This window comes from Solanum verrucosum, unplaced genomic scaffold (assembly GCF_900185275.1).
Source record: "Solanum verrucosum unplaced genomic scaffold, falcon-dt-bn FXZP01000287.1, whole genome shotgun sequence".
In the NCBI taxonomy this organism is placed as follows: Eukaryota; Viridiplantae; Streptophyta; class Magnoliopsida; order Solanales; family Solanaceae; genus Solanum; species Solanum verrucosum.
This window is the reverse complement of record NW_026020292.1, coordinates 1770540-1783518: the sequence shown is the minus strand read 5'-3', so window position 1 is coordinate 1783518 and position 12979 is coordinate 1770540. Positions and strand designations below refer to the sequence as shown.

Here is a 12979-nt window from a genome sequence, read left to right as displayed (position 1 = left end):
GTCTAAAAATTATATATTTTAGTTTGCATGCTTTATAAAATTATCGTAAATATTATTAAAATATTTTTAAAATTATAAGTAAAACTCAAAATAATTATTTATTCAAATGTTTTAAAATTTAAGTGATTTTTATTATATAAAATGTTATAATATTTGTAGTATTTTAATTGGATAGCATTTCTTTAATTTTTCTCGAAATCATTTAATTTTTAGTCCATTCTAATCTAATTCCTTTCAATTTTAGCTTTTCCTTATTCAATTCATTGCAATTCTAGCCACCTCAATCCAATTTCGTTTTTCAATTATAGCCTCTTATATCAATTTTAGTTGCAATTTTAGCCATTCATTCATTGCAATTATAACCCTTTTTGTCCAAATCTTGAAACATTAGTTTAAATCTTAACCGTCCATCCTTTAAGTGAATCCTAGATCAAATCCTAGCCGCTCATCTTAACTAATCCAATGGCTCAAATTAAATCTACCTAACCTTCCTATTTTTGACTTAAAAAAAGACCAAACCCTCTAATTTTGAAAACTCCTCCCGTCGCCCTCCTCCCGCCGCCCTCCTCCCGTCGCCCTCCTCCCGCCGCCCTCCTCTTCTCATCTCTTCTCTCCTTGCTCCCTCCCGTCTCTTCTCACCGGGGAGAACGGCAACAACATCTTCGACGCTGCTCTGTCTCTCCCTCAACTGCTCCTGCCAGCGAGCTCCAAGCAATCAACATCAGCAGCCGGCCAACTGACCCCGACCTCGATCCACTGCCCTTCCCCTTTAATTGAAGGTTAGGGTTTCATAATATTATTTTTAATTTCTTTCAATTTGAGTATTGAATTTGTTAATTAGTGTATTGAATTAGTTTTTTTATTGATTGTTTGTTTGATTGATTGTTAGTTAGTAAGTGAATGATTTAGGGGTTTTTGATGGTTAGTTTGAATTAGGGATTATTTGATTGTTAGATTGTGTTTGTTGATTGTGAAATGAAAATTTTAATGTTGGGGTTTGTTTGAATTAGGGTATCTTAGGATTTGTTTGAAATTCGGTATTTCTTGAGTTAATTAGTTTGATTTTGGAATTGTAAGATTAGATTGAATTATGGTATTTAAGGAGTTGTTTGAATTTAGTATTTTAGCACTAGTTAGATTTTGGGATTTTAGGACTAGTTTGAATTTGTGATTTCAAGACTAGTTTGAATTATTATTGAAGTTGAACTTAGAATTTGAACATGAACATGAACATGAACTTGAACTTGAACTTGAACTTGAACTTGAACTTGAACTTGAACTTAGAATTTGAAGTTAAACTTAGAACTTGAACTTGAAATTAGAACTTGAACTTAGAACTTGAACTTGAACTTGAACTTGGACTTAGAATTTGAACTTGAAATTAGAACTTGAACTTGAACTAGAACTTGAACTTAGAACTTGAACTTAAACTTAGAACTTAAACTTAAAATTAGAACTTGAACTTGAATTTAGAACTTGAACTTGAACTTAAACTTAGAAATTAAACTTGAAATTAGAACTTGAACTTGAACTTGAACTTAGAACTTGAACTTGAAATTAGAACTTGAACTTAGAACTTGAACTTGAACTTGAATTTAGAATTAAAACTTGAACTTGAAATTAGAAATTGAACTTGAACTTAGAACTTGAACTTAGAATTAGAACTTGAACTTGAAATTAGAAATTGAACTTGAACTTAGAACTTGAACTTAGAATTTGAACTTGAACTTAGAACTTGAACTTGAAATTAGAACTTGAACTTGAATGTAACATCCGGCAATGTGAAATAATTGAAGAGGCTTAGAAATGGGAAATTTTCATTTTTGGAAAGAATTTAAAATTTCTGGAAATTTGGCTAAGTATGGGAAAAAGTGAGTTTTTGGCCAACTTTGAGCAAACATAACTCCTATCTCAGGATGAGTTAGAAGTATTTCCGGTTATGGTTGCGAAGCTCGTGGAATGATCTTTCCAACGCCGCCGAGTTTGCTCGATTCCGAGTTTGTATGAGCGAGTTATTCCCTTTGAAACTTGGGCAGTTGGCAGGGGATCCGTCCGGAAATTTTAAGGGCAGTTTGGTCTTTTCCCTAGTTTTTCTTTTGGGGTTATATTGTGTGTTAGGCTGATTTTGGATCATTTTTATCCCATTTTAAAAGAGAGAAAGCTAGGGCTTGAGTGAAGAGAAGAAGAGAATAATAGGAGAAGAAGAGGAGAAAGGGAAGATCAAGCAAAGATTCGTCAAGATCATCGTGGATTTTCGTCGGGGGTGATCCCTATCAAGGTATGTGAGTTCTTAGTGTGGGTTGATCCTTTCCCCCCCACACCAAACTCATTACTGTTGAGAAAGATTGGATATGTTGTTGAAGTTGTTGGTTGTGTTGTTGATGTTGTTGTTGAAGTTATTGTTGGTGGTGGGACATGATTTGGTTGTGTATTTGAGTTGAATCTCTTGTATATTGAAGGGTTTTATGATCCTTAGAGTTTGGGGTTGAATCCATTGAGGTTAGAGAGGTTTAGAGTGGAAGAAAAGAGGGATAAAAGTCGGGTTTTCTGGGGAATGGTCTGGCGCGTCGCGCCTGCCAGCGCGCCCCAAAGGGGACTCTGAAGTCCAGCCCTTGGGGCGGCGCGTCTCTCAGAGCGCCATCAGGTGCCTTCTGAGCTTTAAGGGCTGGCGCTCGTGCCTTGCAGAGCGCCAACAGGTGCATTCTGAGCTTCCAGGGCTGGCGCTCCGCGCCAAGGACGCCATGTTCTCCCTTTCTTTCCACACTTTCTCATGCATGTTCCTAGGTATTTTACCTATGTTTCCTAGTTGTTTCCAACACTCTAATGTACATTTAAACCTCCCGAACTCATCTATAAACATGCGATCATATACCTTGAATCCATGATTCAATTCGAGGCGAGTTTGGATCATAGTCAAGTGAAGTTAGAGTCAAGTTAAGCAAGTTAAGAAGTAAGTCCAAGCAAGTCTTTAGAGTTGTTCAAGAGTCTTTATTGAACGTTTTAACTTCATTCTAAGGCTCAAGTTTCAAGTCGAGTAAAGAGTATAGAGTTTCAAGTTAAGTCAAGAACATAAAGTTGAGTTCATTTCTCAAAGTTATTAGGGAACTATGTATTCCCAAAGAAGTTTTAAAGAAATGTTTTTACATTTAAACAAGGTTGGAAACTGAGATTTCCAAAGAGCCTTCCGGCTAGTTTTTGAGTAATTATCTCAATCAGCAGGAAATCATATGTTTTAAAAACATAAGAGCCAGTACATTTTTGGGAGTAGTATCGAGCACCGAATTGGGGGAGCGTTCAAAGAACCCATAGCCCCCATAGAACCATGTTAGCCACCATGGGTAGAAAAGGATCATACTTTTTAGATGAATTCTTTTCCAGATAGACTAGTGGATCCATTAGGCAGTTCAAGTCTTATACCTTTGGCCGGGTGTAAGATGCTCTGGTAGCGTAAGGTCGATCGTTGTATCATCACTATAGCTCTTAAGTGATGGTTGTCGGTTAGAGAAACTCCCACAGTAGTTATTGTATTTTCATACACATAAATTATTGTATTTTTATATACATCAGATCATTGTATTTCTATATACATCTCAGGCTTATTGTATCTTTGTATACACTCAGAGTTTATAGCATGTTTAAAGCAGTCTTTCTCTATATCGCACTTGTTTTAAATTGCCTTATATTGAAAGAAGTCAGTTAGGTTGAGTTGAGCCAGGTAAGTTATTCAGTTTCTTCCTGATTTCCTTCTAGCCTATGTTCCTTAGTTCTCCAGCTCGCATACTCATACATTCAATGTACTGATGTCAGTTGGCCTGCATCTTATGACGATGCAGATACAGGTACCTCGGATCAGCATCCTGCACGTTGTTGATCCAACTGAGCAGTTTAGAGTCAGTGGTGAGCCTCCTTGCTTTCCGGAGGACTCGTTTATTTTGCATTCTGAAGTTTTGTTTTATTATGATGTTGAGGGGTCTGTCCCAACATCCATCTCAGTACTTTAGAGGCTTCATAGACAGACAGTTAGTCAGTTAGTTTTGAATCTCTTATCTTTGTATGTATATATGTAAATATTCTATTTTGAGAGTCAAGTTGCCATTGTTGCCAGATGTTATAAGTTAAGTTATTTTGTAACCTTGCGTTTGCATTGAGTTTTCTGTTGAGTTAAGTTTCTGCTGAGTTAAGAATGCCAGGCCAAGGGTTCGCTTGGGGCCAGAAATGGTCTCCGAGTGCCGGTCCCGCCCAGGGTGTAGGCCCGGGTCTTGACAAACTTGGTAGCAGAGCACAGAGTTCAAGAGTCCTAGGGAGTCTATGAAGGCGCCGTGTCTGTAGAGTCCTAGTTGTCGGTGTGAAGCGCGTCACATCTATAATTGGGAGGCTACAACATTTAGGAAGATTTCTCACTTCTTTTATACTCATCTCGTGCGTTAGAGTTTATCTCTAAAAAGTTTCCTTTTAATCCGTGCTTGCGCGTGTTTTCAGATAGTCATGCCTTTACGAAGAGTTGGCAGAGGGCGTCTTCCTAGATGTTATGTGGATGAGCAAGAGTTACCTTATGCCTCGGGAGTGCAAGATCAAGGGGAAGTTTCTAATGCCGAGTTCAAAGAGGCAATTAGAATTCTGAGTCAAACTGTAACTAATCAGATGGGTCAGCAAAGGGGAGCTCGACAGGAAGGAGCTGACACTTCTGGGATCCGTGAGTTCTTGGGGATGAATCCTTCGAGTTTCATAGGTTCGAGCACTATTGAGGATCCAGAGGACTTCATTGAGGAGTTGAAAAAGATTTTTGATGTGATGCATGTGGCAGATACTGAGCGGGTTGAACTAGCTGTGTATTAATTGAAGGATGTTGCTAGAACTTGGTTCGACCAGTGGAAAGAGGGCAGAGCTGAGAATGCACCACCTGCGAGTTGGGCCGATTTTGAGGAAGCTTTCTTAGGGCATTTCTTTCCTCGAGAATTGAGAGAAGCCAAGGTTCGTGAGTTCCTCACACTTAAGCAGGAGTCTTTGAGTGTTCATGAGTACAGTCTGAAGTTCACTCAACTATCCCGCTATACTCCGGAGATGGTGGAGGATATGAGAAATAAAATGAGCTTGTTTGTTGCTGGGCTGTCTCGGTTGTCAAGTAAGGAAGGTAGGGCTGCAATGCTTATCGGGGACATGGACATATCCAGGTTAATAGTCTATGTACAACAGGTTGAAGATGAGAAGCTGAGGGACAGAGAAGAGTTCAGAAGTAAGAGAGCCAAGACCGGTGATGAGTCCGGGCAGCAGAAAGGTAATTCAAACCGTTCCTCCTTTCAGCAAAGGCAAAAGGGACCTGCTCCATCATCTGCTAGAGCACCTGCACCCAGATGCAAATGTGAATTTTATGGCCAGAATTCAAAGGACTACAGGGCTAGACCAGCACAATCTTCGGGTAGACGCAAGGGAGTAGTAAGCCTCCTGCCTGCGCCAAATGTTGTAGGAACCACTCAGGTATTTGTCGAGAGGGCTCCATTGGTTGTTTCAGGTGTGGTCAGAATGGACATTTCATGCGAGAGTGTCCAAAGAATAGGCAGGGTAATGGGGGCAATAAAGCACAGTCTTCTTCAGTTGTTCCACCAGACAGGACGACACCTAGATGAGCTACTTCTAGTGTAGGTGGAGGAGCAAATCGCCTTTATGCAATCACCAGTCGCCAGGAACAAGAGAATTCTCCAAATGTTGTCACTGGTATGATCAAAGTCTTTGCTTTTGATGTGTATGCTTTACTAGACCCAGGAGCAAGTTTATCTTTTGTAACTCCTTATGTTGCAAATAAGTTTGATGTTCTCCCTGAAAGACTTTGTGAACCCTTTTGTGTTTCTACACCTGTTGGGGAGTCTATTCTAGCGGAAAGAGTCTATTGTGATTGTCCTGTTTCTATCAATCACAAGAGCACCATGGCTGATTTGGTTGAGTTAGACATGATAGATTTTGATGTCATTCTAGGTATGGATTGGCTTCATGCCTGTTATGCATCATTAGACTGTAGAACTCGAGTGGTCAAGTTTCATTTTCCGAATGAGCCAGTCTTAGAGTGGAGTAGTAGTTCAGCAGTGCCTAAGGGTGGTTTCATTTCATACCTTAAGGCAAGAAAGTTAGTTTCGAAGGGTTGTGTCTATCACTTAGTCTGAGTTCATGACTTTAGTGTTGAGATACCTCATTTTTAGTCAGTTCCTGTAGTAAGAGAGTTTCCAGAAGTTTTCCCTGATGATCTACCCGGAATTCCTCCTGAGAGAGAAATAGATTTCGGCATAGATCTTATTCTAGATACTCGTCCTATCTCTATTCCCCCATACAGAATGGCACCAGCAGAGTTGAAAGAGTTGAAAGAGCAGTTGAAAGATCTCCTAGAATAGGGTTTTATTCGACCGAGTGTCTCACCTTGGGGTGCTCCGGTCATGTTTGTGAGAAAGAAGGATGGTTCCCTTAGGATGTGTGTAGACTATCGTCAGTTGAATAAGGTTACCATCAAGAACAAGTACCCTCTTCCGAGGATTGATGATTTTTTCGATCAGCTTTAGGGTGCCACTTGTTTTTCGAAGATTGATCTCAGATCAGGTTATCATCAGTTAAGAGTAAGGGAATGTGATATTCCAAAGACAGATTTCAGGACCAGGTACGGTCATTATGAGTTTTTGGTCATGTCTTTTGGCTTGACCAATGCACCAACAGCTTTCATGGACTTGATGAATCGAGTCTTCAAACCTTATTTAGATACGTTTGTTATCGTCTTCATTGATGACATACTAGTCTATTCAAGGAATGAAGAAGATCATGCTAGTCATCTCAGAAAAGTTCTTCAGACTTTGAAAGATAAGGAATTGTATGCCAAGTTCTCTAAGTGTGAGTTTTGGCTTAAGTCTGTGGCATTCCTAGGCCACATTATGTCCGGCGATGGAATTAAAGTTGATACTCAAAAAATTGAGGCAGTGCAGAATTGGCCTAGACCCACATCTCCAACTGAAATTAGGAGTTTCTTAGGTTTAGCTGGCTATTATAGAAGGTTTGTTGAGAGGTTCTCGTCTATTGCATCTCCTTTGACAAAGTTGACTCAGAAGACAGTGAAATTTCAATGGTCTGAAGCTTGTGAGAAAAGCTTTCAAGAATTGAAACAAAGGTTGATTACAACTCCAGTTTTGACGCTACCAGAAGGTACTCAAGGTCTTGTGGTGTATTGTGATGCATCTAGAATTGGTTTGGGTTGTGTCTTAATGCAGAATGAAAAGGTTATAGCTTATGCCTCCAGACAGTTGAAGGTTCATGAGAAGAATTACCCAACCCATGACTTAGAGTTAGAGGCTGTAGTGTTCGTTTTGAAGATATGGCGTCATTACTCGATTCCAAGTTCGTATGAGTGAGTTATGCCCTTTGAAAGTTGGGAAGTTGGCAGGGATCCGTCCGGAAATTTTAAGGGCATTTTGGTCTTTTCCCTAGTTTTTATTTTGGGATTATATTGTGTGTTAGGCTGATTTTGGATCATTTTTATCCCATTTTAAAAGAGAGAAAGCTAGGGCTTGAATGAAGAGAAGAAGAGAATAAGAGGAGAAGAAGAGGAGAAAGGGAAGATCAAGCAAAGATTCGTCAAGATCAGCATGGATTTTCGTCGGGGGAGATCCCTATCAAGGTATGTGAGTTCTTAGTGTGGGTTGATCCTTTCCCCCACACACCAAACTCATTATTATTGAGAAAGATTGGATATGTTGTTGAAGTTGTTGGGTTGTGTTGTTGAAGTTTTTGATTGTGTTGTTGAAGTTATTGTTGGTGGTGGGACATGATTTGGTTGTGTATTTGAGTTGAATCTCTTGTATATTGAGAGGTTTTATGATCCTCAGTGTTTGGGGTTGAATCCATTGAGATTAGAGAGGTTTAGAGTGGAAGAAAAGAGGGATAAAAGTCGGGTTTTCTGGGAATGGTCTGGCGCGTCACGCCTGCCAGCGCGCCCCAAAGGGGACTCTGAAGTCCAGCCCTTGGGGCGGCGCGCCTCTCAGAGCGCCAGCAGGTGCCTTCTGAGCTTCCAGGGCTGGTGCTCCGCGCCTTGCAGAGCGCCAAGGACGCCATGTTCTCCCTTTCTTTCCACACTTTCTCATGCATGTTCCTAGGTATTTTACCTATGTTTCCTAGTTGTTTCCAACACTCTAATGTACATTTAAACCTCCCGAACTCATCTATAAACATGCGATCATATACCTTGAATCCATGATTCAATTCGAGGCGAGTTTGGATCAAAGTCAAGTGAAGTTAGAGTCAAGTTAAGCAAGTTAAGAAGTAAGTCCAAGCAAGTCTTTAGAGTTGTTCAAGAGTCTTTATTGAACGTTTTAACTTCATTCTAAGGCTCAAGTTTCAAGTCGAGTAAAGAGTATAGAGTTTCAAGTTAAGTCAAGCACATAAAGTTGAGTTCATTTCTCAAAGTTATTAGGGAACTATGTATTCCCAAAGAAGTTTTAAAGAAATGTTTTTACATTTAAACAAGGTTGGAAACTGAGATTTCCAAAGAGCCTTCCGGCTAGTTTTTGAGTAATTATCTCAATCAGCAGGAAATCATATGTTTTAAAAACATAAGAGCCAGTACATTTTTGGGAGTAGTATCGGGCACCGAATTGGGGGAGCGTTCAAAGAACCCATAGCCCCCATAGAACCATGTTAGCCACCATGGGTAGAAAAAGATCATACTTTTTAGATGAATCCTTTTCCAGATAGACTAGTGGATCCATTAGGCAGTTCAAGTCTTATACCTTTGGCCGGGTGTAAGATGCTCTGGCAGCGTGAGGTCGATCGTTGTATCATCACTATAGCTCTTAAGTGATGGTTGTCGGTTAGAGAAACTCCCACAGTAGTTATTGTATTTTCATACACATAAATTGTTGTATTTTTATATACATCAGATCATTGTATTTCTATATACATCTCAGGCTTATTGTATCTTTGTATACACTCAGAGTTTATAGCATGTTTAAAGCAGTCTTTCTCTATATCGCACTTGTTTTAAATTGCCTTATATTGAAATAAGTTAGTCAGGTTGAGTTGAGCCGGGTAAGCTATTCAGTTTCTTCCAGATTTCCTTCTAGCCTATGTTGTTTAGTTCTCCAGCTCGCATACTCGTACATTCAATGTACTAATGCCAGTTGGCCTGCATCTTATGACGATGCAGATACAGGTACCCCGGATCAGCATTCTGCACGTCGTTGATCCAGCTGAGCAGTTCAGAGTCAGTGGTGAGCCTCCTTGCTTTCCAGAGGACTCGATTAATTTGCATTCTTAAGTTTTGTTTTATTAGGATGTTGTGGGGTCTATCCCAACATCCATCTCAGTACTTTAGAGGCTTCATAGACAGACAATCAGTCAGTTAGTTTTGAGTCTCTCATCTTTGTATGTATATATGTAAATATCCTATTTTGAGACTCGAGTTGCCATTGTGGCCAGATGTTATAAGTTAAGTTGTTTTGTAACCTTGCGTTTGCATTGAGTTTTCTGTTGAGTTAGGTTTTCGCTGAGTTAAGAAAGCCAGACCAAGGGTTCGCTTGGGGCCAGAAATGGTCTCCGAGTGCCGATCCCGCCCAGGGTGTTGGCTCGGGGCGTGACATTGAACTTGAACTTAGAATTTGAAGTTAAACTTAGAACTTGATGTTGAAATTAGAACTTGAACTTGAACCTAGAAATTGAACTTGAACTTAGAACTTGAAATTTGAGTATTGAATTTGTTAATTAGTGTATTGAATTAGGTTTTTTTATTGATTGTTAGTTTGATTGATTTTTAGTTAGTAAGTGAATGATTTAAGGGTTTTTGATGGTTAGTTTGAATTAGGGATTATTTGATTGTTAGTTTGTGTTTGTTGATTGTGAAATGAAAATTTTAATGTTGGGGTTTGTTTGAATTAGGGTATCTTAGGATTTGTTTGAAATTCGGTATTTCTTGAGTTAATTAGTTTGATTTTGGAATTGTATGATTAGATTGAATTAGGGTATTTAAGGAGTTGTTTGAATTTAGGATTTTAGCACTAGTTAGATTTTGGGATTTTAGCACTAGTTTGAATTTGTGATTTTAAGACTAGTTTGAATTTTGAATTTAGGACTAGTTTGAATTATTATTGAAGTTGAACTTAGAATTTGAACATGAACTTGAACTTAGAATTTGAAGTTAAACTTAGAACTTGAACTTGAAATTAGAACTTGAACTTGAATTTAGAACTTGAACTTGAACTTGAACTTGAACTTAGAACTTGAACTTGAAATTAGAACTTGAACTTAGAACTTGAACTTGAACTTGAACTTGAACTTAGAATTAGAACTTGAACTTAGAATTAGAACTTGAACTTGAAATTAGAAATTGAACTTGAACTTAGAACTTGAAATTAGAAATTGAACTTGAACTTAGAACTTGAACTTAGAATTAGAACTTGAACTTGAAATTAGAAATTGAACTTGAACTTAGAACTTGAAATTAGAAATTGAACTTGAACTTAGAACTTGAAATTAGAACTTGAACTTAGAATTAGAACAAGAACTTGAAATTAGAAATTGAACTTGAACTTAGAACTTGAAATTAGAACTTGAACTTAGAACTTGAACTTGAAATTAGAATTTGAACTTAGAACTTGAACTTAGAATTAGAACTTGAACTTGAAATTAGAAATTGAACTTGAACTTAGAACTTGAACTTAGAATTAGAACTTGAACTTGAAATTAGAACTTGAACTTAGAACTTGAACTTGAAATTAGTGTAATGAATTAGTTTTTTTATTGATTGTTAGTTTGATTGATTGTTAGTTAGTAAGTGAATGATTTAGGGGTTTTTGATGGTTAGTTTGAATTAGGGATTATTTGATTGTTAGTTTGTGTTTGTTGATTGTGAAATGAAAATTTTAATGTTGGGGTTTGTTTGAATTATTATTGAAGTTGAACTTAGAATTTGAACATGAACTTGAACTTAGAATTTGAAGTTAAACTTAGAACTTGAACTTGAAATTTAACTAATTTTAGAACTTTTCGTGCTAGGCAACTGAGGAAGCTCAACATCTAAAAAAGTTGATACAAGACTATATTGCTTCTTTCATCAAAGTAGGAGATAAGGTTGGTGCTTCTAAATTTCTAAAGTTCAAGTAAATTGTTTTCAATAATGTGTTTGTGTCCATCTAGTATTGATATTTAGCTTTAATTTTATGATAATATTTTTGTGTCCATCGATTGTTTGTTAAGCATAAGTACCAACACTAGTTGATCCTACTGATGACAAAATTGATTTTCTTGCAAGATCGATTTGTGTCCATCTAGTGTTGACATTTAGCTTTAAATGTAGAAATAATATATTTGTTAAGCATGAGTACCAACACTAGTTGATCCTATTGATGACAAAATTGATTTTCTTGCAAGATTGATTTGTGTCCATCTAGTGTTGACACTTAGCTTTAAATGTAGAAATAATATATTTGTTAAGCATGAGTACCAACACTAGTTAATCCTATTGATGACAAAATTGATTTTCTTGCAAGATCGATTTGTGTCCATCTAGTGTTGACACTTAGCTTTAAATGTAGAAATAATATATTTGTTAAGCATGAGTACCAACACTAGTTGATCCTATTGATGACAAAATTGATTTTCTTGCAAGATCGATTTGTGTCCATCTAGTGTTGACACTTAGCTTTAAATGTAGAAATAATATATTTGTTAAGTATGAGTACCAACACTAGTTGATCCTATTAATGACAAAATTGATTTTCTTGCAAGATCGATTTGTGTCCATCTAGTGTTGACACTTAGCTTTAAATTTAGAAATAATATATTTGTTAAGCATGAGTACCAACACTAGTTGATCCTATTGATGACAAAATTGATTTTCTTGCAAGATCGATTTGTGTCCATCTAGTGTTGACACTTAGCTTTAAATTTAGATAAGTTGAATTAAAAAATGTGGTTTTGTTGATGGATTTAGTTGTTGGAATTAAGTCAAAACTAAACTAGTTCAAGTTATAAAGTTGTTAAGTTGTTTAAATAAGTTAAATTAATTAATGTGGTTTAGTTGGTGGATTTAGTGTTGTATTAAGTCAAAACTAAACTAGTTAAAGTTGTTAAGTTGTTTAAATAAGTTAAATTAAATAATGTGGTTTTGTTGATGGATTTAGTTCTTGGAATTAAGTCAATACTAAACTAGTTCAAGTTAAAAAGTTGTTAAGTTGTTTAAATAAGTTAAATTAATTAATGTGGTTTAGTTGGTGGATTTAGGGTTGTATTAAGTCAAAACTAAACTAGTTAAAGTTGTTAAGTTGTTTAAATAAGTTAAATTAAATAATGTGGTTTTGTTGATGAATTTAGTTCTTGGAATTAAGTCAAAACTAAACTAGTTAAAGTTGTTAAGTTGTTTAAATAAGTTAAATTAAATAATGTGATTTTGTTGATGGATTTAGTTGTTGGAATTAAGTCAAAACTAAATTAATTAAAGTTGTTAAGTTGTTTAAATAAGTTAAATTAAATAATGTGGTTTTGTTGATGGATTTAGTTGTTGGAATTAAGTCAAAACTAAACTAGTTAAAGTTAAAAAGTTGTTAAGTTGTTTAAATAAGTTAAAGTAAATAATGTGGTTTTGTCAATACTAAACTAGTTTTAGGACTCCCATTGATACATATATATCGTTATAAATTTCAGTTTTTATTTATAGGAAAAAGAATTGGGACGCACTCCCATTGAACTAGAGGTTTTCAAAAAGACTCATGTCAGGAAGAAAGAAAATGAGTCGGATCCGGATGTGTGGGTGGAGGAAAGGGCCGAACGAACTTTTGTAAGTTATTTAATATGAATAATATATATCAATAGTGAATATATTTATGATATGTATATATATTGATGTCAATACTTATATTTAATATGCAAAATGACTTTCATAAGTACATCGCTGAGAATCTACATAGTTCGGTTCAATTGACATTTGAACTGTCCACTCAGATTTGGAAAGAAAAAGTGG

The 12979-nt window shown here is 36.6% G+C and overlaps 1 protein-coding gene and 1 pseudogene across 2 annotated transcripts in view; both read right to left on the bottom strand.

Moving 5' to 3' along the window:
* The window catches only part of LOC125834552 (probable disease resistance protein At4g27220), a 259136-nt pseudogene that overhangs the window by 107588 nt on the left and 138569 nt on the right, over positions 1-12979 (bottom strand).
* LOC125834553 (auxin response factor 8-like) overlaps positions 1-12979 on the bottom strand; it is a 771942-nt gene that overhangs the window by 720654 nt on the left and 38309 nt on the right. The window contains exon 1 of one of the 2 annotated variants that reach the window (XM_049513681.1): positions 132-137. The exons of the other annotated variant lie outside the window; for it this stretch is intronic. The gene's annotated coding sequence lies outside the window, so the exon portion shown is untranslated. Of the gene's footprint in view, positions 1-131; positions 138-12979 lie in introns of those variants that run through there. 2 annotated transcript variants of the gene reach the window in all.